Here is a 25022-nt window from a genome sequence, read left to right as displayed (position 1 = left end):
ATCGTGACATGTATGGTAAATGTTATGAAAGAGAAAGTAGAGAATGCTATGTGTTCCAAACAACTCCTGAAGGGCATGAGTTGGTGTGGCCATGAGACCAAAGAACACACCTAGGGAAGCAGACATGGTTCAACTGATAGAGCGCCCACCTACCATATGGAGGGTCCAGGGTTCAATACCCAGGGCCTCCTGACCTGGTAAAGCTGGCCCATGTGCAGTGCTGCCACACGCAAGAAGTGTCATGGCATGCAGGGGCGCCCCTGTGTAGGGGTGCCCCATGCGCAAGAAGAGCCACCCCGCAAAAAAAAAAAAAGTGCAGCCCACCGAGGAGTGGTGCCACACACATGGAGAGCTGGCACAACAAGATTATGCAACAAAAAAGAGACACAGTTTCTCTGTGCTGCCTGATAATGCAAGCAGACACAGAAGAACACACAGCGAATGGACACAGAGAGCAGACAACAGGGGGAAGAGGAGAAAAATAAATAAAGTAAGTCTTTAAAAAAAAAAAAGGAACATACCTGGTACAGAATCAAGTACAAACAGGAGAGAATCTGATGGCAGCAGTCCAGAGAATGAAGATAGCGCTCCACAAAGAGATGGTAAAATGAGGGGTGATATAAGGGGTTTCAGAACAAGGACATTCCATAGGGTATAAGACAGAGTTTCTGCTGGGCCACGTGAAGCATCCATATAGGATCTGGTGATGTTTTCACTATGCTCATAGGAAGGATGTTTATCAAGGATGTTTACTGCTCTGGGAAGATTGTAGTTTATGATGCCATCTATACATTCCCTCCCCTCTGGGGATGGTTGTTAACCTTTAACTTATATCTAGGTCACACGGGAGGCTATGTGCTAAGGTCTTGGGGTGGGCCCTAGGTCTCCACACCATGGAAGATTTGATCAAGGATCTAACCCAGTCTTGTTCAGGGAAAACCTTCCCAAAGAAGAGGCATTCAGCTAAGAGCTGAAGGATAAGTAGGAGTTATGGCTGCATATCAAATTCTCCCAAACATATTGGCATTAAACAACCATTTATTATGATTACAAGTTCTGTGGGTCAGGTACCGCAGGACAGCTTGTCTCTGTATCACATTGGGGCCTCAGTTGGAAGACCTAAAGGCTGAGACCTGGACTCTTCTGAAGGCTCATTCACTCACATTTGTGACAGGTGACACAGGCTGTTGGCCAGGGGCCTCAGCTCCCCTCCACACAGGCCTCTTCTTGCAGCTTCTCCTGGACATGATCTCTCCCTAAGAGCCAGTAGCACTTCTCACCTCATGGTGGCTAGGTTCCAAGGACAAACATCCCAAGAAAGAGAGCCAGGCAGAAGCCATATTACTTTTTTTTCCCTAAGGTATCAGGACTGGGGACTGAACCTGGGACTTCATATGTGGGAAGCTGGTGCTCAACCACTGAGCCACACTGGCTACCCTGAGTTGTTTCTTTGTGTTTTTGTTTACTTGTTGTTTTTTTTCAGGAGGCACCAGGAACTAAATCCAGGACCTCCCACTTGGGAAGCAGGCACTCAACCACTTGAGCCACATCTACTCTCGACATTATCTTTTAAGACCCAACTCCAGAAGGCACTCAGTATCATTTCTGCCTCAATCTTATTTCTTGAAGCAATCGAAATGCCCCTCTCAATTCCAAGAGGAGAGGAAACAAACTCCATCCATGGTGGCAGGATGGTAAGGTTCTAGAAGATCACGTGGCATCAGAAATATGGCTGTGGCCATTTTAGTAAACCACAATCTGACACCCTCGGGAAGAGTATTTCAGTATAAGAGAGTACTTGCTCCAATGGAGGAAGACAGAGCCCATTTGAAAACGTAAAAGGAGGCAAGTAAATCTAAAGGGTAGCCACAAGAAAGAGGCTAGATAAGATGAGCCTGAAGAAGTTAAAGACCAAAAATCTCATTCTTGCCCTTGAGGCGTTTATCACCCTAATAGCCTTAGTGCGTCCCTTCCAGCAGTGCCTCAGCTGTTTTCTCATTTGTTTCAAACAACAGTCCTATGAGGGATGTATGATTAGCCCTATTTTACATATGAAGAAACTAAGCACCGGTGAAGTGATAGGGGTTGGTAGGCAATGCAGGAGGGGCAGTGATGTGCATAATGATTTTAGGCTAAATGGATGAACATTTTACATGTTAATAGCTACATCTTTTTCATAGAAAAAATATGACTTGGACATCAAACTCATGATTTCACTGATACTATAGCTTGGGACAAGTGAAGGAAGTGGATTTATTTCAAGTGGATTTAAGGAAATTATGAAATAAATACTAGTACAAGAGGTGTGCAGATATGGGAAAAGTAATAAAGATGGAAGCTAATATAACAAAAAAGAAAACAAGTTTGAGAAATACTGGCAAAGGATTTAGTATATAGAACCTGGAGCTGGATCAAATCTCGGTTCTATACTTACTAGCTGTGTAACCTTGGGCAAGTTACTAGCCCCCTGTGCCTTGGTTTCCTTGTATGTAAAAAAAGGATAAATTATAAATTATCTAAGCTCTCTGAGCCTCAGTTTCCATATATGGGGACAATATATGACAGTGGCCAAAGAATAAAGTCTTAGTAAAACTTGAATGAGATAAACATGTATAGTGCTTAGCACCATACCTGCTATATAGTAAGCACTCAATACATATTAGTTTTATAAGTAATATTTAAATCACAGAGTTAGTAATTGGTAGAGCTGGAATTTAAACCTAAATTTTCTGACTCTAAAGTCAGTGATCTTACTACCTTTCCACCAGTTTCTTCTAATACCAATCCCTTCTATCTCTATTTTCTCATCCCATCCTCACAATAACCTCTTTGCTCTATCCACATGTTACAAAGTTGGAGAACTGGAACTAGAAGCTCAAAGAATCCATTCATTTCATTCACTCACTCAAATATTCATGGCATATCATACTACTGAGAATGGCTCCTACCAAGGTTTCTTTCCATATTTCCACCATCTAGACTCTAGAGCAGTGTTTTTCAAGTTGTAGGTCATTATCAGTGAGTCATGAATCAATTCAGTAAGCTGTTACCAGCATTTTAATTTTTAAAAAAAATGAAATAGAAAAGACAGAGTACAACCTAAATATTGGTTTGATAACATATCTGTGTATTTATGAGGATTCTAGGTCATAGTTAACATAGATTTCCTTCTATGAGTCCTGATAAACAAGTTTAAAAGCCATTGAGCAGCAGAGGGTCTCAAATTTTTTGGTCTTAGGACCTCTTCACAATTCTAAAAATTATTAAGAACCCAAAAAAACATATGCTTATGAGGGTTATATTTATTGATAATTACTGTATTAGAACAGAAAACTGAGAAATGTTTAAATCACAGGAATATGTAGTGCATATGCCATTAGCCAAAAATACTGAGCTTGTCATACATCTTGTAGCCTCTGAAGAACCCCACTAGACACTCACAAGAGAATGACAGTGGAAAAGGCAAATAACCTTTTAGTATCATTATGAAAGTTGTTTTGCATTTGCAGACCCCCAGTAAGGGTCTTGGGGATTGGTCTACATGATATCCCTGTTTAAATGTTCTGCCCAAATTTCTAACTCACTCTTTTAAAAAACAGGCTCGTTGTCTTCTTCCCCAAATCAATAGACCTTCATAAGGTCTCTATTTTGGTCATTGGCATCACCTTCTTTCAGGGATCCAGGATTCAAATCAAGAATCCAGTGTGAGTGCTCTCCTTCATCCTTGAGAGTGGCACTGAAATCTTACCTACCTCTCTCCTCCCTTTCAAGGACAATGTCTGGAATTATCATGTGGGAGCTTGTCTAGTGTAATGATTAAGAGCATGGGATTGGCGTTACACTGACCTTGCTCCAGGACCTTGGACAAGCCACAAACGTTTGTGCAAAATTCCAAGTACTGAAAGGCACGAAAGGAAAAGTAGGTCTTCCCTCCCTTCCTCTCCTCGAGCCAAACTGTTCCTCGCCAAAGAGGTAGGCACTTTTTGAATTTCAGCTCTCAGCATCTGTGATTTTATGTGGTTTTTTAAAAATTTATTTCTGTCCCCTTCTCCTCCCCCCCGCAATTGTCCACTCTCTGTGTCCATTCACTGTGTGTTCTTCTGTGACTGCTTCTATCCTTATCAGCAGCACCAGGAATCTGTGTTTCTTTTTGTTGAGTCGTCTTGCTGTGTCAGCTCTCTGTGTGTTCAGCGCCATTCTTGGGCAGGCTGCACTTTCTTTCCCACTGGGCGGCTTTCCTTACGGGGCGCACTCCTTGGGAGTGGGGCTCCCCTACGCGGGGGACACCTTTGCGTGGTACCGCGCTCCTTGCGCACATCAGCACTGCGCATGGGTCAGCTCCACACAGGTCAAGGAGGCCCGGGGTTTAAACCACGGACCTCCCATGTGGTAGGTGGACACCCTCTCCATTGGGTCAAGTTCGCTTCCCTGTGATTTTATGTTATCCCTAAACTTCTCTGCCTGTCAAACTCCAGCCTCTCCTTGAAGCCCTCTCTGGCTTTCTCTCGGCAAAACAGAGCGTGCCACTCCCTTTTTAGGGCAAACTCTGCATGAACCTCTACAAAATTACTAGATTTATTGCTTTGAACTTGAATGAATTTATCTTCCTCACTATAATGTGAATGCCATTTGCCTTTGTAACCCCGATGCCAACAGTGCTTAATGCATCATGAATGTTTAGTGAATTCTTGGTGACTGGATGTATTTCCTGGATCAAGAATATTCAAAGACTCACAAGTGCCTGTGGGGATATAGTCTAAAGTCCCCAGTTCTTTCCAATAGGCTCCATCTCACCTATCCAAACTGAGCCCCTGTGGAAATTCAGCTGTAGCCAGGGCAGTCTCCTCATTAATGCCAGTCTGCCAGCCTCCAGGCCTTAGCCAACGCCATTCTTCTTCCCTGGAATGCCTTTTGGCCTCTACTCTACCCACCCATTTGTGTCTGGATAATTCCAAAGCAAAGTGTGGAGAGAGAGAACCCAACAGTGATTGTGAGGCAGGAAAACAGGAAGGCGGTGGGATGTGACCCCACTTGATAGAGATTTGGGTGGCGGCAGATCTCCTCTTCCTCCTCTTTACCAGGTCTCTCCATCCCTCATTCATGCCTTGCCTTCTCCCAGAGCCAAATTAAGGAGAGGACAGCTGGGAAGGCCATATGTAAGAGATGCTAAAATGTCGCCTAAACAAATGGAGAATGTGCTAGTTACCTCAAGTTTCTACAGACCACTTCTCAACAGGCAAAATGATATTGGTACTCCTTTGGCCTAAAGCAGCTAATATCCTCAAGTGGAAATTTAAAATACTCTCTTCTCTATTGAGATATTTTGCAAAGTACAAGCAGCAAGTTATAGAAGCTGCTGCAACAATCCTGACATTGGCCATCTGGCACAGCCTGAAGTGGCTTCAACCATCAACTGAAATTCTGAAATCAAATATTACATAATATCAAATGCTACTTCCTAGCAATGAGGGATTTATCTATTTTTCTAATATATAAATGCTTAATATATCTCATAAGGAATTGTTTGGTTTGGAAAGTTGCATGAAATCAATCCCATTACAGCATTATAAAAAATAGCAAAATCCATTGGAAATACTCTAAATCAATATAGGAATGGTTAAACAGCATTTTGGTATCTTCACTCAGGGGCAGACTATACAGCTGTTAAAATAAATGAGCTAGAGCTAGAGGTGTCAATCTGGATAAATTTTTAAATGAGTCATACAGTATTCCTGGCTGTGTTATGTTTGTGAGATTCATCTGGTTTTGCATGTGGCAGTAGTTGCTCCTTATTATTGCTGAATAGTATTCCACTGTATGCATATAGCACATTTATCTATCCATTTATTTATCGATTCTATTAATGACCATTTGGGTTGTTTTCTGTTTTTGGTTATTACAACTAATGATGTTATGAATATTTTTGTGCATATCTGTTGGAATACAAATGAACTATGAACATAGTATGTTTGCATTTCTCTCTAGAATGGAGGATATGAATATGTTTAACTTTCCTTGTACTATCAAATGGTTTTCCAAAGGGGCTGTACCATTTTACATTCCCAACCACAGTGAATAAGAGTTAAAATATTTCACATCTTCACCAAAACTTGGTAGAGTCAATCTTTTTTATTTTAACCAATCTGATAGGTTAGTATTTGCATTTCCTTGATGACTGGGTTGAGCAACTTTTCATATGTTTAATGGCCATATGAATTTCTTCTTTCAGTAATACGCTCCTTCAAACATCTTGCCCATTTTTCTATTGGGTTTCCTGACCTTTTCTTATTGATTGGTGGGAGTTCTTTTACATTCTGAATATGAGCCCTTTTCACTTAAATGTATTACAAATATGTTCTCCTCCTTTGTGGTTTGCCTCTTTATTTTAGCCATATGTGAAGTTTCCCATCTGTGGTAGTTTGAGATTATTTATGAATCCCAAAAAGAGAAGGATTATGGTTGTAAACTGATCTGTTCCTCTGGAGTGATGCCCTTTGACTGTATTAGATTCCGTGAGGGGCCTCTGATTAAGTTCACCTGATAAAATCAAGTTAGGGCTTCTGATTGGGCTGTGTCAGTAAGGCGTAGCTAGGGTTGAGTTCCTGCCCTTTTTGGCCTATATAAATAGACACTTACTCAAGAAGACACACAGAGGATATGGGAAGAAAGAGAACTCTGTCATGGTTGATCCTGGGGCTCCCGGCGAGAGATGAGCCATTCCCCTGAGAGTTTGCAGCTGAAAAGAACAGAGCAGCTAAGTAACTGAGAAGACCTGGAAAGAAACAAGCCCTATGCCAGCCTGTACCTGAGAAAGAGGAAGGCTAAATTGTCACAGAGATCGGCAACCATCTTGCTTCAATATGTGGCACCTGACATTAGTGAGAAAGTACTTCTTATGGTACCTTGAGTTGGACTTTCCATGTCATGAGACTTTAAGTCTTTACCCCAAATAAATACCCTTTATAAAAGCCAACAGATTTCTGGTAGTTTACATAGCACCCCTTGGGCTGACGAAAACAGAATTTGGTACCAGGAGAGTGGAGTATGGTCTGATGCAATTACCAAAAGTACTGGAACAATTTTATAAATGGGTAAGGGGTATTTTGCAGAGGAATTGTGAGATACTTGATGGAAAACGCCTAGATTGCTTTGAAAAGAGACTGTTGGTAAAAATATGGAACCTATTTCTGATAAGGTCTTAGAAGGAAATGATGACTTTATTATTGGAAACTGGAGGAAAGGTGATCCATGTTTTAAAGTTGCAAAGAGGGAAATGGACTTGGCCCAGTGGTTAGGGCGTCTGTCTACCACATGGGAGGTCCGCGGTTCAAACCCCGGGCCTCCTTGACCCGTGTGGAGTTGGCCCATGCTCAGTGGTGATGCGCGCAAGGAGTGCTTTGCCACGTAGGGGAGCCCCACGAGCAAGGAGTGCACCCCGTAAGGAGAGCCGCCCAGCGCGAAAGAAAAGCGCAGCCTGCCCAGGAATGGCGCCGCCCAAACTTCCCGTGCCGCTGACGACAACAGAAGTGGACAAAGAAACAGGATGCAGCAAACAGACACAGAAAACATACAACCGGGGGAGGGGGGGAATTAAATTAAATAAAATAAAAATCTAAAAAAAATTAAAAATAAAAAAATAAAGTTGCAAAGAATGTAGCAAGATTGATTCCTGATGGTATATGGAAGGCAGAATTTGAAAATTGCAAGCCTGGACATTTAGCTGAAGAGTTCTCCAAAGTAAACTTGGAGAATGCAGCCTGACTTCTCCTTGCAGCCCATAGCAAAATGCTAGATGAAGAGATAATCTGAGAACTGCGTTGTTGGGCACAAAGAAAACAGAAACTGATTACAGAAATTCCAAGCCTCTGGATATCAAGCCCTCAGACAAAGACAGTGCCCCATTAGAGGAATTAACTAAATTTGAAACTTGTAAGTCAGGATTGAAAATGCAATTATCCAGGAAAGATTTGTGGAAAATCTTACCGTGTGATGGCTTGGATCCGTGCTTCCTGCATGCTAAACCAATAAGCTTTTTGAGAGAGCTGGATGAACAAAACCACTGTTTGCCTGGACTAAAAGAGACAGAGTAGGGAGAGATGGAAGGGAAAACAGCTTTAAGAGGAAAACCATGGAAGCTGAGGTCTGCAATTAAGACATCTCCTTGGTCCAAAAGAGGAACTCCACCCATGTATATGGAAAGGATGAGTTTGCCCCGGCATTTGAAGAGAGTGAATGTTGCAGCCTGCTTTCAGGGAGACTTTTTGCCACCCCAGGCTACAGAGAGGGTGAAGTCTGTTCCTCTTGGGCTGGGGAGAATGAGGTCAACGCCCCAGTGCTCTGCGAGGGGTGGGCCTATTCTCCATAGATTAAGAAAGGCCAGGTCACCACTTCATTCTCCTGGGGAGATTGGGCCTGTATGCCAGAGATTAGGGAGAATGTTGCCACCCCCTCACTGTATAGGGGGGTTGAGACTCTACCCCAGAGATTGAGTAAAGTGTAGCCATCACCCCAAAGTTCTTGGAGGATGAGATCTGGAACTCCAATCTCCACCCAGATGCTTGATGAGGGTAGAACCAAGAAAATGGCCACTGGGCAGGCCTGTGGAAAGGGTGGGCTTCCATGAGTCCCCAAGGAGAAGACATCTTGAGAATGACTCAGACTTTGAAATCTAATGGAGTATGCCCTACAGGTTTTCAGAACTGTTGGGGACCAGTGACGCATGTTTCCCTCCCAAATTCTCCTTGTGATGATTCAAAGGTTCAACCTATAGTCTATTCCTCTGTATATAGAAAGCAGAGAAATTGTTTTGTAAGATTCACAAGTCTATAGCCAAAGGGGAATTTGCCCCAAGATAATCTTTGTAACTATTCACTGTGATGTGATTTTGTACTTAGCATTGCTACTCAAATGAGTTAAGAGGTTTTTGTTTTGTTTTGTTTTTTAAACATTGTAATGTCTTTTTGGGATTCAGAGGGTGGAGTGTAGCAGTTGAGATTATTTATGAATCCCAAAAAGAGAAGGATTATGGTTGTAAACTGGTCTGTTCCTCTGGTGTGATGCCCTTTGATTGTATTAGATTCGATGAGGGGCCTCTGATCATTTACTTGATAAAATTAAGTTAGATCTTCTGATTGGGCTACATAGTAAGGTATAGCTCAGGTTGAGTTCCTGCCTATTTTGGCCTATATAAGCAGACACTCACTCAAGAGGACACACAGAAGAAGACATGGGAAGAGAGAGAGCTCTGTTATATCTGATTCTGGGGCCCCTGGGAGAGATGAGCCATTTGCCTAGTAGTTTGCAGCTGAAGAGAACAGAGAAGCTGAGCAACTCAGAAGGCCCAGAAAGAAACAAGCCCTACACGAGAGAGTGATATACGAAGCCCTGAGAGACCAGGCAGAGCTTGGCAACCATCTTGCTTCAACACATGTCAGCTGACTTTGGTGAGAAAGTACCTCTTATGGTGCCTTTAGTAAGACTTTCCACAGCCTTCGGACTGTAAGCTTTTACCCCAAATAAATACCTTTGTATAAAAGCCAACAGATTTCTGGTACTTTGCATCAGTGCCCCTTTGGCTGAGTAATACAGCATCCTTCCCCATCCTTGTCAGTATTGAAATGAATTAAAGAAAAAGAAAATTTTGCCAAAAAGCAAACCCATCTCTTCTTTTTTTAAAAGTTAGTATATATATTTTTAGAGCAGTTTTAGATTTACAGAAAATTGAGCAGCTAATATAGAGAATTCCTATATACCCTACCCTGCATCACTCACAGTTTCCCTTATTATTAAATCTTGCATTATTGTGGTAAATTTGTTATAACTGATGAACCAATATTGTTATTAGCTAAAGTCTAAAGTTTGCATTGGGTTCACTGTTTGTGTTGTACAGTACTAAGGGTTTTGACAAAAGGTTAATGCTATGTATCCAACATTACACTATCATACAGAATAGTTTACCTGCCCTAAAAATCCCCTGTGCTCCACATATTCATTCTCCTATCCCACAACCCCTAGCAACACTTATCTTTTCATTGTCTTTATAGTTTTGCCTTTTCCAGAATGTTATATAATTGGAATCATACATTATGTAGCCTTTTTAGGGTGCCCTCTATCACTAGCAATATGCATTTAAGATTCTTCCGTGTCTTTTTGTGACTTGATAGCTGCATAATACTCTACTAAATGGATGTACCACAGTTTATCCATTCCCCTTTCGAATGACATCTTTTTGTTATTGGTGTTGTTTTTTTTAATTGTTTGAATGACATCCTGATTGCTTCCATTTTTTGGCAATTATAAATAAAGCTGTTATAAACATTCATGTGCAGGTTTTTGTATGGGCATACATTTTCAACTCATTTGAGTAAATACCAAGAGAATGATTGCTCAATCATATGGTAAGACTGTGTTTAGCTTTGTAAGATTTCCAAACTATTTTCTAAAGTGGCAGTACCATTTTGCATTCCCACCAGCATAGATAAGCGTTCTTGTTGCTCTGCATCCTCATCAGCATTTGGTGTGGTCAGTTTCTTGGATTTTAGCCATTCTAATAGGTGCTTAATGGTATCTCATTGTTGTTTTAATTTGCAATAACTGAATGACATATGTTGAGCATCTTCTCATATGCTTATTTGCCATCTGTATATATTTGGTGAGATGTCTATTCAGATTTTTTGCCCATTTTTAAATTGGACTATTAGTTTCTTATTGTTGAATTTATTTATTTATTATTTTTGGTGGGTTTTTTTTTTAGGTACTGGAGCTTGAACCCAGAACCTCATACATGGGAAGCAGGTGCTCAACCACTTGAGTTTTATCCATTCCCCATTATTATTGTTGAACTTTAAGAGTTCTTTGTATATATATATATTTTTAAAGAATTATTTTATTTATTTCTCCCCCCTCCCCATCCCCCTTTAGTCCAATTGTCTGCTTTCTGTGTCCATTCGCTGTGTGTTCTTCTGTGTCTGCTTGTTTTCTCATTTAGGCGGCTCCAGGAACCAATTCTGGGACCTTCCGGAGTGGGCGAGAGGCCATTACTCAGAAACCCACCCAGACTCAAGGGAAGGGATATAGATCCCTTCTCTTAATGGGATGTGATAAAGTAGAAAAGCATGTGAGATGGACACTATTTTAGAAAATACCTGCCACACAGGGCATGCATTTTGGAACTAACCAAATTCAATAGCAAGGCGGAAGCTGCAATATCTTCTTTTTTCCAAAGACTTATTTATTTCTCCCTCCCCCCCTCCCCCCATCTCCCCATTGCCTGGTCTCTGTGTCCATTCGCTGTGTGTTCTTCTGTGTCTGCTTGTATTCTCATTGGGCGGCTCCGGAAACCAATCCTGGTACCTTCTGGAGTGGGAGAGAAGCTATTACTCTCTTGAGCCACCTCAAGTCCCTGTTCTGCTATGTCTTCTTATATTCTCTCCTGTGTGTCTTGTTGCATCATCTTGCTGTGCCAGCTCTCAGTGTTGGCCAACACTCCTGCGTGGGGCAGCTTTCCCGTGCAGGGTGGCATCCCCACGCAGGGCCACACTCCTGCATGGGACAGTATTCCCACATGGGCCAGCACTCCATGTGACCAGCTCACCGTGCGGGCCATCTTGCTCTTACTGGGAGGCCCTGGGCATCGAACCCTGGACCTCCTATATGGTAGATGGGAGCCCGATTGGTTGAGCCATATCCATTTCCCCTATTATTATTTTTAAAATATATTTTTATGACAGAAGTTGTAAACTTACAAAACATGCACATGTGCAGAATTCCCAAACAACACCCTTTTATCAACATATTACACTGTGGTGGAACATTTGTTACAGATTATGAGATACTATCAGATTATTACCAGGTCCATACTGTACATTTGAAACACTTTTTCCATACTCACCTGTTGTGGGAAATTGGCTTACCTCTTCCCTGTTTGTTGCACTTGTCCCCAATTATTGTAAATGTTGCCGTGCTGATGAGGAACAGCTGCTTTGGAGTTCCTAATAAATATGATGCGGAAACTAGGGTCAAGGCTCTCTCAGTTCCAGAAGCTGTGAGTCCCCTGGTCCCAGCTTTGTTTCCTCTCTTGTGTCTCTCTCTCTGTCTCTGTATTTTGTAAGTTCTGTGTTGCCTTCCCTTCGAGCCAACTTACTATGAGCTGATTGCAGCACTCCCCCATTATCAAAACAGTACATCTTTGGCACAGATGCATGAATATTACATTATTACTGCTAACCACAATCCATAGGTCACCACAGTTGTATTTTTTCCATGCTTCTCCACATTCCCACCATCCTGCAATAGTGATGTACATCTGTACTAGCTCACAAAGGACACTCTTGTATCTGTACCATCAACCACAATTCTCATCCATCTCTGGGTTTATTGTGCTATTCAGTTCCTAGATTATTCTCTAGCTTTCTGTCAGTATTTACTACAATTTTCAGCCACATTCTCATTTATAAACCAGCTGCTAGTCACTGTAATATGTTGCCATCAACTCTGTACATTTCCACACTTTCACAGTAGGCTAATTAAAACTTCTTCTACATACATTAAAGATGAGAGGTCCATCTCACTCCTCCTCTTACCTTCTTTAAGAATCTACCACCTACCACCAGGGCTTGAAGCTATTTTCCTATATTTTCTTCTAGGAGCTTTATGGTTCTTGCTTTTATATTTAGGTTTTTTATCTATTTTGAGTTAATTTTTGTATAAGGTGTAAGATAGGAGTCCTCTTTCCTTCTTTTGGCTGTTGATATTCAGTTCACTCAGAACTATTTGTTGAATGGACTGTTCTGCCCAAGATGGGTGGGTTCGATAGGCTAATCAAAAATCACTTGACCACAGACGTAAGGGTCTGTTTCTGAACCATCAGTTAGGTTCCATTGGTTTATGTTTCTATCTTTATGCCAATACCATGCTGTTTTTTTTAAAGATTTATTTATTTATTTATTTATTTATTTATTTTTCTCCCCTTCCCGCCCACCCCCGTTGTCTGTTCTCTGTGTCAATTTGCTGCTTCTTCTTCTTTGTCCGCTTGTGTTGTTGTCAGCGGCACAGGAATCTGTGTTTCTTTTTGTTGCATCATCTTGTTGTGTCAACTCTCCATATGTGCGGCACCATTCTTAGGCTGCACTTTTTTGTGCTGGGCGGCTCTCCTTACGGGGCACACTACTTCCGCGTAGGGCTCCCCTACACGGGGGACACCCCTGCATGGCAGGGCACTCCTTGCGTGCACCAGCACTGCTCATGGGCCAGCTCCACATGGGTCAAGGAGGCCCAGGGTTTGAACTGCAGACCTCCCATGTGGTAGGCGGATGCCCTAACCACTGGGCCAAGTCCGCTTCCCACCATGCTGTTTTTACCACTCTAGCTAGGTAATATGATTTAAAGTCTGGAAATGAGAGTCCTCCAACTTTGCCTTTCCTTTTTAAGATGTTTCTGGCTATTCAGGACCCCTTACCCTTCCAAATAAACTTGATAATCATGTTTTTCTTTTATTTAAAAAATGCTGGTAGAATTTTTATTGGAATTGCTTTAAATCTGTATATCAATTTGAATAGAATTGACATCTTAACAATATTTAGTCTTCCTATCCATGAGCATGGAATGTTCTTCCAATTATTTAGGTCTTTTTAAATTTCTTTTAACAATGACTTATAATTTTCTGAATAGAAGTGCTTTACATTGTTGGTTAAGTTTATTCCTGAATATTTGGGTTTTATCTGTCATATTTTATTTTCATCACTCTTTTGTCATTTTTAGTTACTTTTATTGATATAATCTTCATTTCTAGACTTTCTTCCAGGCCCCTCTCATGTCTTTTCACTCTAGGTTCTAGCACACCTTTTAGTGTTTCCTGAAAAGCTGGTCTCTTGATTACAAACTCTCTCAGTTTCTGTTTATCTGTGAATATTCTAGACGTACCCTCATTTTGTAAAGACAATCTTGCCAGATATAAGATTCTTGGCTGGAAGTTTTTCTCTTGCAGTATCTTTTTTTCTCTCTCTCCTCTTCCCCCTTCCAGTCTGCTCTCTGTGTCCATTCACTGTGTGTTCTTCTGTGACCGCTTCTATCCTTATCAGCAGCACCAGGAATCTGTGTTTCTTTTTGCTGCGTCATCTTACTGTGTCAGTTCTCCGTGTGTGCGGCACCATTCTTGGGCAGGCTGCACTTTCTTTCACGCTGGGCGGCTCTCCTTACGGGGCACACTCCTTCCGCGTGGGGCTCCCCTACACGGGGGACACCCCTGCATGGCAGGGCACTCCTTGCGCGTATCAGCACTGCTCATGTGCCAGCTCCACACAGGTCAAGGAGGCCCGGGATTTGAACCACAGACCTCCCGTGTAGTAGGCGGATGCCCTATCCATTGGGCCAAGTCCGCTTCCCACTTGCAGTATCTTAAATATATCATACCACTGTCTTCCTGCCTCCATGGTTTCTGATGAGAAATTGGCACTTAATCTTATGGGTATCCCTTATATGTTATGCATCACTTTTCTCTTGTTGCTCTCAAAATTCTCTTTTTGTCTTTGGCATTTGCCATTTTGATTAGTATGTGTCTCGGAGTTGGTCTCTTTGGATTTATTTGGATGGGAGTACATTGTGCTTTTTGGACACGAACATCCATGTCCTTCAATATGGTTGGGAAATTTTCTACCATTATTTCTTCAAATATCCCTTCTGCCCCTTTTCCCTTCTCTTCTCTTTCTGGGACATCTATGACATGTATGTTTGCACATCTCTCACTGTCATTTAGTTCCCCAAGAACTTATTCAATTTTTTCATTCTTTATCTGTTATTTTTTATGTTCTCTTTCAGAGGCCATTTCTTCAAGCTCACCAATCCTTCCTTCTGCCTCCTCAAATCTGCTATTATATGATTCCAGTGTATTTTTAAATTTCATTTATTGCACATTTCATTCCCATAAGATCTGCTATTTTTTGTGTATGCTTTCAAAATCTTCTTTGTGCTCATCCAGGGTCTTCTTAATATCCTTAATCTCTTTAGCCATCTCATTGACTTTACTAAGGAGATTTGTTTGAACATCTATGATTAGTTGTCTCAATTCCTTTATATCATCTGGAGGCCCTATCTTGTTACTTTAACTGGGCCATATCTTCCTGTTGCTTGGTATGGATTGTAATTTTTTATTGGTGTCTTGGCATCTGGCTTACTAGATGTATTTATTCTGGGTGCAGTTTCTCTCTTTAATTTAGGGTTTCCTTGTCCTTTCTCCCTTGCTGGTTGTGTAGTAGGAGCCAAGGATGTACTTTGTGCTGTAAGCTGTGGAGGCTCAAGCTGCCCTCATTGCCCCAGGGACTGATGAAGCTTCTCCCAACTTTCTCCTTTGCTGGGGGTAGGGACAGAGTCATAGCCGTGCATAATAATCCATGTCATGCAGGCCTAGACTATAGTTGCCCTAGGAGACTGATGAAGCTTCTAGGCCCTCTCTCCCCTGCTTACGGTGGGGGTGGAGTTGCAGGTGTGGGCAGCAATCTATGCAGTGTAAGTCCAGAATGATCACAGTTGCCCCAGTTGACGTCTGACTATTCAATCTGTGCCAGCTGAATGTACCTACAATTACCTGGAGAGGCCGGCTCAGGGCCTGCCAGCTTCCTTCCTGCTAGAGGTGGAGCTGAAGCCTAGGCTAGGACTGCAGGCTGATCTGGGTGAAAGAAAATGGTCTTTACCATCACTGTGATTTTCAGTCAATCCAGCTTCCCCTCATGCTGGGGGGTGGAGTCAACATGGTGCTAAAGGCCTCTTTCTGACTTGGACAGATTCAAACTTCTGCTGTTCTAAGGGTTATACTTTAGACAGCTGAATTTACTAATCAGTAGTTGAAATTGGTGACCAACTATCTCTTCCTCCCCTATTTTTGGGAAATGGAGCTTCCAATCGAAGCCACAGAATAGCTCCTGAGGCAGCTTACACTGCCACTGTAGGATGATCACTGGCCTCTGTGGCATGGACTGTATTTTCCGGGAGGGGCTGGCACAGTTCCCCTCAGCTTCCTCCATGCCAGAGGTGGGGCTGGGGCTTACACTAGAACTGCAATCTGATCTGGATGGAAAGAAGCTGGTCCCTACCAGCACTATGATTTTTCAGTCTGCCCCACTTCCCCTCATGCCAGGGACAGAGTCAAAATGGTGGCTACCAGGCTCTTTCTGACTTGGACAGTTTCAAACTTTAGCTGTCCTTAGGATTATACTTTAGTCTGTTGAATTTAATAATCAGTAGCTGAAGTTGGTCCCCAACCATCTCTTTCTCTCCCGTTTTTGGCAAGTGGAACTTCCAATTCCCAACCATGGAATAGCTCCTGAGGAGGCTTGTGCTGCCAGTAGAGTATGGCCACTGGCCTCCAGGTTGAGGAATGCTTTACTCATGAATCTTCTCTGCAGGTGGGCAGTCTCCTTATTCCGTTCTTTCCATGCCACAGAGGTCAGTGCCCATCCTTCACTGGAGGCACAAGCTGCCTCAGGAACTGTTCCACAGCTGGAATTGAAAGCTCCACTTCCCAAAAATGGGAAAGGAAGAGATGGTTGGGCACCAATTTCAGCTAGTGATGAGTAAATTCAATGGGCTAAAGTATAATCCTGAGAACAGCTAAAGCTTCAGACTGTCCATGTCAGAAAGAACCGGTAGCCGCCATCTTAACTCTGCACCTGGCATGAGGGGATGCGGGGGACTGAAAATCACAGTGTTGTTAGGGACCAGCTTCTTTCCATCCAGGTCAGTTTGCAGCTGTAGCCTAGGCCCCAGCGCCACCTCCAGCAGGGAAGAAGGTGTGGGGACCTGTGCCAGCCTTTTTTGGGAAATTATTGGCCAAGCCACAGAGGCCAATGATTATCCTACTCTAGCAGCACGAGCCACCCCAGGAGCTATTCTGTGGCTGGAATAACAAGCTCCATTTCCCAAAAACAGGGGAGGAGGGGACAGTTGGCTGCCGATTTTGGCTACTGATTGGTAGACTCAACTAGTAAAGACATAACCCTGGGAACAGATGGGGTGTGAATCAGCCCAAGTTGGAAAGGGACTGGTGGCCACCATTTTGACTCCACCCCCAACCTGAGGGGAAGCCAGGACCAGAAATTACATTGTGGTAGGAATTGGTTTCTTTCACCCACATCAGCCTGCAGCCCTAGCCTAGGCTTCTGTCCTGCCTCTGGCAGGGAGGAAGCTGGTGGGCCCTGCATCAACCTATCTAGGTAACTGCAGGTAACTTTGGCTGGCACAGACTGAAAACTGGAAGTCTACCAGGGCAACTACAGTCATCTTGGACCCGCACTGCATAGATTGCTGCCCACACCTGCAGCTCCATCCATGCCCCAGGCAGGGGAGGAAGGGGCTTGAAGCTTCATTAGTCTCTCTGGGCAACTACTGTCTAGGCCTGCACGACTTGGATTATTCCACACAACTGTGACTCTGTCCCTACACCTGTCAAAGAAGAAAGTCAGAAGAAGATTCATTGGTCCCTGGAGCAATGAGGGCAGCTTGAACCTCCACAGCTTACAGCAACAACTACACACTTGACTCCTACGGCACAATCAGCAAGGAGGAAAAGGCAGGAAGCCCTAAACTGAAGAGAAAAACTATACCCAGAATAAATACTCTAGTAAGCCAGATGCCAAGACACCAACAAAAAATTACAATCCACACCAAGAAACAGGAAGATATGGCCCAGTTAAAGGAACAAGTTAAGCCTCCAGATGACATAAAGGAATTGAGACAACAAATCATAGATGTTCAAACAAATCTCCTTAGTAAATTCAATGAGATGGCTAAAGAGATTAAGGATATTAAGAAGACCCTGGATGAGCACAAAGAAGAATTTGAAAGCATACAGAAAAATAACAGATCTTATGGGAATGAAAGGTGCAATAAATGAAATTTTAAAAACATTGGAATCGGGAAGCAGACTTGGCCCAGTGGTTAGGGCTTCCGTCTACCACACGGGAGGTCCGCGGTTCAAACCCTGGGCCTCCTTGACCCGTGTGGAGCTGGCCCATATGCAGTGCTGATGCACGCAAGGAATGCCCTGCCATGCAGGGGTACCCCCCATGTAGGGGAGCCCCATGTGCAAGGAGTGCACTCCGTAAGGAGAGCCGCCCAGTGCAAAAGAAAGTACAGCCTGCCCAGGAATGGTACCGCCCACACAGAGAGCTGATGCAACAAAAAGAAACACAGATTCCCATGCCACTGACAACAACAGAAGCAGACAAAGAACACGCAGCAAATAGGCACAGAGAGCAGACAACTGGGCTGGGGAGGGGGTGGGGAGAGAAATAAATAAATAAATAAATCTTTTTTAAAAACATTGGAATCATATAATAGCAGCTTTGAGGAGGCAGAAGGAAGGATTGGTGAGCTTGAAGAAATGGCCTCTGAAAGTGACATACAAAAGAACAGATGAAGAAAAGAATGGAAAAATTTGAACAAGTTCTCAGGGAACTAAATGACAGCAAAAGGCATGCAAACATATGTGTCATGAGTGTCCCAGAATGAGAAGAGAAGGTAAAAGGGGCAGAAGGAATATTTGAAGAAGTAATGGTAGAAAATTGCCCAACCCTATTGAAGAACATAGATATCCACATCCAAGAAGCACAACATACTTCCATCTGAAAAAATCCAAATAGATCAACTCTGAGATACATACTTATCAGAATGTCAAATGCCAAAGACAAAGAGAGAATTCTGACAACAGCAAGAGAAAAGTAATGCATAACATATAAGGGATACTCAATAAGATTAAGTGCTGATTTCTCACCAGAAACCATGGAGTCAAGAAGACAGTGGTCTGATATATTTAAGACACTGCAAGAAAAAAACTTCCAGCCAAGAATCTTATATCCGGAAAGACTGTCTCTCAAAAATGAGGGCTAGATTAGAATATTCACATATAAACAGAAACTGAGAGAATTTCTAACCAAGAGACCAGATTTTCAGGAAATTCTAAAGGGTATGCTAGAGCCTGAAAAGAAAAGACAGGCGAGAGAGGCCTGGAAGAGAGTCTAGAAATGAAGATTATATCAATAAAAGTAACTAAAAGTGTCAAAAGAGTGGTGAAAATAAAATATGACAGATAAAACTCAAATAGTTAGGAAAAAACTTCCTTAACCAATGATATAAAGCACTTATATTCAGAAAACTGCAACTCAATGTTAAAAGAAATGTTTAAAAGGCCTAAATAACTGGAAGAACATTCCATGCTCATGGATTAGAAGACTAAATATCATTAAGATGGCAATTCTACTCAAATTGATAAACAGATTCAATGCAATCCTGATAAAATTTCCACCAGCATTAAAAAAAAAATTGAAAACATGATCACAGCACAGTACTGGAATAAAGACAGGCACATAGACCAATAGCACCAAATTTGTGCTTCAGAAACAGACCCTCATATGTATGGTGAAGTGATTTTTGACTAGTTTGTCAAACCCACACAGCTTGGGCAGAACAGTCCATTCAACAAAATTTTTAAAAAATTCATTTTATTTACTTTTTTTTTAGAGATCCTAGGAATTGAACTCAGGACCTCATATAAGCAAAGTAGGTGCTCAACCACTGAGCTACACCTGCTCCACTCCATTTAAGTTTTTGTGCCTTTACTTCATAGATATATCTGAAAACATATGGCATTGTTTTCTCTTTTCTTTTCTTTCAAAAAAGGTTATTATTTATTTTATTAGGCACTGGGGATTGAACCTGGGACCTCATATATGGCAGGTAGGCACTCAACAACTGAGCTACATCTGCTCCCAAAAGGTTAATTCTGACGATAATTACTGAGGGTCCGCTATGTACTAGAGACTGTGCTAAGTGTCACAGAAACATCACCCATCCTTCTCTGTCAGTTTTTCTAAGATCCTTGGTGACATTGCTAGCATAGAACAAGAGTTTAAAAATGTGAGTTCTGGATTTGAATAATCTGGGTTTTAATCCCAACTGCAACACTTCCTAGCTATATGATTGTGAGAGAATTATTTAATTCATAGGCAAATGCTTCTCTCTCATGGTAAGTATTCAATAAATGTTAGCTATCATTCTGTTCAGTAGACCCAACGACCCTAATCAGGGATGCAGCCTGAACCTGAGGAGCTATGAATATATGATCTCAAGGCTATCTTCTAGTCTCAAAGAAATATAGAGGTGAGGAAGAATAAGCCACATTATTTTTAGGATAAAGGCATGTCACACAGCTGAATTCACAAGAGTAGATTCTTTGCCATGTGGGGAGAAATCACCCTTTGGGAGATCACAGACCAACTCCCTCATGATGTAGGCAGAAGATAGAAACAATAAGCTCATGGAGAGAAAAACATAAATGTTAAATATGTATATTCAGTCCTTCTTGAGAGTGAGTGCTGTCTGGTTCTCACAGGAGGGACAGGTAGTGTTTATTTTTATTTATTTTTTAAATTTATTTCTCTTCCCCTTCCCCCTCCTACCCCCGCCCCAGTTGTCTGTTCTCTGTGTCCATTTGCAGAGTGTTCTTCTTTTTTGTCTGCTTCTGTTGTTGTCAGTGGCACAGGAATCTGTGTTTCTTTTAGTTGCGTCATCTTGCTGTGTCAGCTCTCCGTGTGTGCAGCACCATTCCTGGGCAGGCTGCGCTTTCTTTCGTGCTGGGCGGCTCTCCTTATGGGGCGCACTCCTTGCGCGTGGGGCTCCCCTACGTGGGGGATACCCTGCATGGCAGGGCACTTCTTGCGCGCATCAGCACTGCCCATGGGCCAGCTCCACACGGGTCAAGGAGGCCCAGGGTTTGAACCAAGGACCTCCCATGTGGTAGATGGATGCCCTATCCACTGGGCCAAGTCCACTTCCCACAGGTAGTGTTTAAAAGTCCAGATCCTGCAGTCACAGAGATCTGGGTTTGAATCCCAACCTGTTACTTTATGAGCTATGTGACCATCTTAGGGATTGTGCCCAGTACAGTGCATGATGTATATAAATGCTCAATAAAAGCAATTATTTTTATTATCTGACAAATGGCACCCCACTGGTGAGTAGCGAGTTTTCCTCAGAGGGTGCTTGACAGTGTTTTCCTTTTCTGACTTGGGGCAGGTCTGTGCCTTCAGAAGACAGGCATAGTGCCTTCGTCATCACCTCGGGAACTTCTTTAGAGAAGAAGGTGCCTCCTCCATCGGTCTTGAGACTCCATTAGGATGGAACTGCCTCCCTTCCTTAGTTTGAACAGCAAGCAGTGCCTCTGCCAGTCTCAGATGGACCTTGTTTCTCCCATCAGCTCGAGGGTCCCCAGAGTGTGTGTGGCTGGTTTCCCTCCAGGCCATTCGGTGTAAGAGTCCCTTTTATCCTTTTTCTCCAGGCCTGGGTGGCAAGGGTGAGGAACGTGCCACTTCAGGAGGCCCCGCAGAGTAGGAAGGAGTAGGCTGAGGATCTGCCTCCTGGGGCCCTGGGACCCCAGACTGAGAGGCTCCGCAATTCAGGGTCTCTGAAGTCATAAAAAGGCTATCAGGGGTTTGTGTGGGGCTCCGGAGGCCATGGGCAAGGTATAGGGGAGTGGTTCCTAGAAGGGGTCTGAAAGGAGCATTTTACCGGAATGTAGGGTGGGAGGTGCGTCCGGGTTACTAATGGCAACTGGGCGGGGCGAGCCCGCTCCTCAGAAGAACCTCGACGGAGGAAAACTACCACTCCCAGCATGCCCCGGGGCTCTGCCCGGCTTGTCCGCCCGCTCACTGGTTGTTCGGCCGGCAAGCAACGAAGCGGATTGGCCGCGACGGTGTAGGGCTCCCCCACTAGCAGGTTAGTAGGCGCCGCCGGCAGGCAGACGTTGACTGGGCGCGGGAGGGGGGGCCTCGCCATTCTGGAAATGTCCGCGCGCCATCTCCGTAGCGTAGCCTTCGGCGGCGAAGCGCGGGGCAGGGGCGGAGACTACGTGGCGCAGGCGCGGTGTCAGGCTTCGCCAGGCTCCCCAGACAGCTGGAGGAGATAAACAGAGGAGGAGGGAGGGGAGTGCGTGTATGAGAGCGCGCGAGGGAGTGTGAGTGTGTGTGAGCGCGGGTGTGAGGCGATACGCAGGGGCAGGCGGAGGCGCTGTCCGGCCCCGGCCAGGCGCCGGGCGGGGAGCATGGGAAGGGGCTAGAGCTGCCCGGACCCCAGCCCCCTCCCCGGGATCCGCGCAGCCCCTCCCGGGAGAGGGGCCGGGCCCCCGGGACAGACATGGGCTCCTGAAGTTACGCCGCGGCTGGTCTGGGGAAGAGGCCTGACAGGTACGGGTCGCCGCCGCCCCCTGTCCTCCGCGGCTGCCGAGGCGGGGACCGGTTCCCGCAGCTCCGGCACAAGGGCCATCCGCTCCGGGCGGGCCCCAGTCCTACCGACCTGGGGGCCTGAACCGCCCGCCTGCCCGCCTCGGGGCCCCGGGCTATCCGGGAGGGGACAGGCCTGGCTGGGGCGGGGACCAGAGTGGGCTGGGGGCGTGCTGGAGGCGGAGGGCTGGCGGGGATGTGGGTGGACAGCTGTGGGAGTCCGAGGAGGCTCTGCCCTGGGCGAGGTGGAAGTCGTCCCATCACGGGACTTTTTTGCGGAGTTTTTGTTTGACATCTGATCTGGCGCTGGTCTCAGGAAGAAACGGGCAGGTGGAAGTGCCGAGAGGGCAACGTTGACTTGACCTGTACTCTCAGTTTCCTTTTTGTGTGTGTGCGCGCGCGCGTGTGTCCAGGCCTCTGGCAGCCGCAGATACCTTCAGTGGCCCATTCTGTCACTAAACTGAACTCTGCCAAGGTGTTTCCAACCCGGCGACTGTAGTGCCTGTACAAAGGGCCTCTATTTGGGAATGGTCTTTTCAGCACCCACTTCAAAAGCTAAATAGGAAGTGAGATAGAAGGGACACTACCAGCCAGCAGGATCCATTTCTTGTTACTGAAAGCTGCAGTGGGACGCCCCCTTGCCAGCTGTGTAGAATTTGCTTGGTTCTCTCAGCCTTTCCTCTGCAGGTGTTCTACCAGAGTCTCTAGAAAAGAGTTATAGGGGATTAAGACCGATTTCCAACAGCCTAATTTAACTGTTTTCCCCAAAATTCTTAACTTCTATGACTTTCCGTAACCTCCTGAGGTAGTGGTAGGACAACTTGAAAGTTTTCCTTATGTTTGTGAGCTTAGAAGCCTGGTAGGGTGGCTGGCTCTAGCTTCCCCATTCTTTCCAAGGATGGGGTGAATGATCAGGATAAAGTGTCAGTTTAAGTGTTCCCTTTACCAAAGCCTGAAGCAGTGTCCTGACTCAAAGTGTTATGAAATCCCCAGCTAGGGCACAGGTATGTCCCAGTGGCCAGCACTAGGCTTTTCTTTACCTTAGGTCCTTCTTGAGTGGCCAGTCTCTGCTCACTAAGATGAAGGAACTTTTTAAAGCTATTTCTGGTTTGAGTTCTGGTTCATTCTTCATTGTAATTTTTTTTAAGGGAGTGAAACAAATATTTGCTGTTGAGTGTAATAACCAGATCCTTTTTGACAGATCAGGGAGTAACTAGTGGGCCTTCTTTGGCCTGAGTCTGAGGATAACAGTAGATCCCCTTCAGTGTACATTGTTGTTTTCACTGACAGGCGAGTAACAGCCCTTCCCGACATAGTTTGAGATCATGCTGCTTTAATTCTAGGGTCCTGCTAGCCTTCCCTCTTTTGATCTATTTGGGGATTATTATATTCAAGTCACATCTGTTTGTAGAAGCTGTGCTTTTGAGTTCACTCAGAATCCATATTTCTGCCTGGAACTTCTTGCCTTTTGGTCACTGAGAGAAAGAGAATATGTGTAATGATTATGGTGAGGGTGTTAACAGTGATAATTTGCCAGTTTTGAATTTTAGAGATGTCACACAATTGGCAATTTTTCTAGGTGGAAGGAACTTGATATTCACTTCTTGGATGTCCTATGTAGGGCATTTTCACACGACTGGACTTCGGGACCTGGAAGGGTACAACTGAAGAACTTCAAGCCCACTGCCAAACATCTGGGGACCTCTCCTGGGCCAACTGCTGAGGAAGATCCTAAACTTTGACTTGTTCTTTAATTATTTTTATTTTTATTCTTTCCTTTTAAATTAGAGAATATGGCCCACATGTGTAGCCACTGGGTCTCAGAAATGGAGTTGCAGACAATGTGTAATATGGTGATATTTGACTTTTCTCTTGTGTCACTGATATAATGATCTGTCCTGCTTCCTTTCTTCTTTCATCCTCACCTTCTCAGATCTTCCCCTACATCTTAGGCTGCCATTGCAGATTGTTGGACCCCTAGGCTGTGCTTTCTTAGCAGCTTTCAGCTCTTCAAAAATCCAGTCCTCATCAGTTGTCATCAGAAGCCACTCACATGGTGTTACAAATATGCTTTGAGAGATATTTACTAATTGGCGTACATCCTAAAAAATAACTAACATATATTGAAGGCACAGTGCTACATAGTATTCTTACTTTACCTAATTTAACCCTTGTGAATGTTCTGTGAGTTGAGAATTGTTATCTCTATTATATAGATAAACAGGTTCAGAGAGGTTAACTTCCCTAAGGTCATATAGCTAATATCTGAAGGGATGAGAATTCAAACCCAGGTCTGTCTGCTCTGTGATACTAAGCTGCCTTTGGAATTGTGACACATGAGGGAGAATTAATTTCATTTCATTTATTTGATTTAGGAGATTTGTATGGACCTCGTTGATTAGTTGTCTCAAATCCTGTGTCTCATCTGGGGCTTTGACATGTTCCTTTGCTTGAGCATGGCTTATAATTTTTTTTTTACTGATGTCTAGGCATCTGATTTTGAAGGTGAATTTACTTTGACGCTCAATTTCATTCTCTTGCATAGGAATTAAGTGGTTGGAGGCTGTGTGTTACTGCTGTTCTTTGATTCTTGGTTCAACCTATTCTAGCTCTTGAGGATTGCCCCTGTTTAGTTGCTCAGATCCAGGCCATGGACCCAGTAATGGGTTGCAGACCAGTTTCCAGGAGCCTTGAGGAGGGAGGAGACTTCCCATTGAGTTTCTTTTTCTTTTTCTTTGCCCCTGTGTCTTCTGGGTG

General features: G+C 43.9%; 1 protein-coding gene across 1 annotated transcript in view; it reads left to right on the top strand.

The window, feature by feature from the left end:
• Positions 1–21785: 21785 nt before the first annotated feature.
• WDTC1 (WD and tetratricopeptide repeats 1) overlaps positions 21786–25022 on the top strand; it is a 104256-nt gene continuing 101019 nt past the window's right edge. Inside the window, exon 1 of the mRNA XM_058304042.2 lies at positions 21786–22229. The gene's annotated coding sequence lies outside the window, so the exon portion shown is untranslated. The remainder of the gene's footprint in view (positions 22230–25022) is intronic.

This window comes from Dasypus novemcinctus, chromosome 9 (assembly GCF_030445035.2).
Source record: "Dasypus novemcinctus isolate mDasNov1 chromosome 9, mDasNov1.1.hap2, whole genome shotgun sequence".
Classification (NCBI taxonomy): Eukaryota; Metazoa; Chordata; class Mammalia; order Cingulata; family Dasypodidae; genus Dasypus; species Dasypus novemcinctus.
This window is presented reverse-complemented; position numbering and strand designations above follow the sequence as displayed.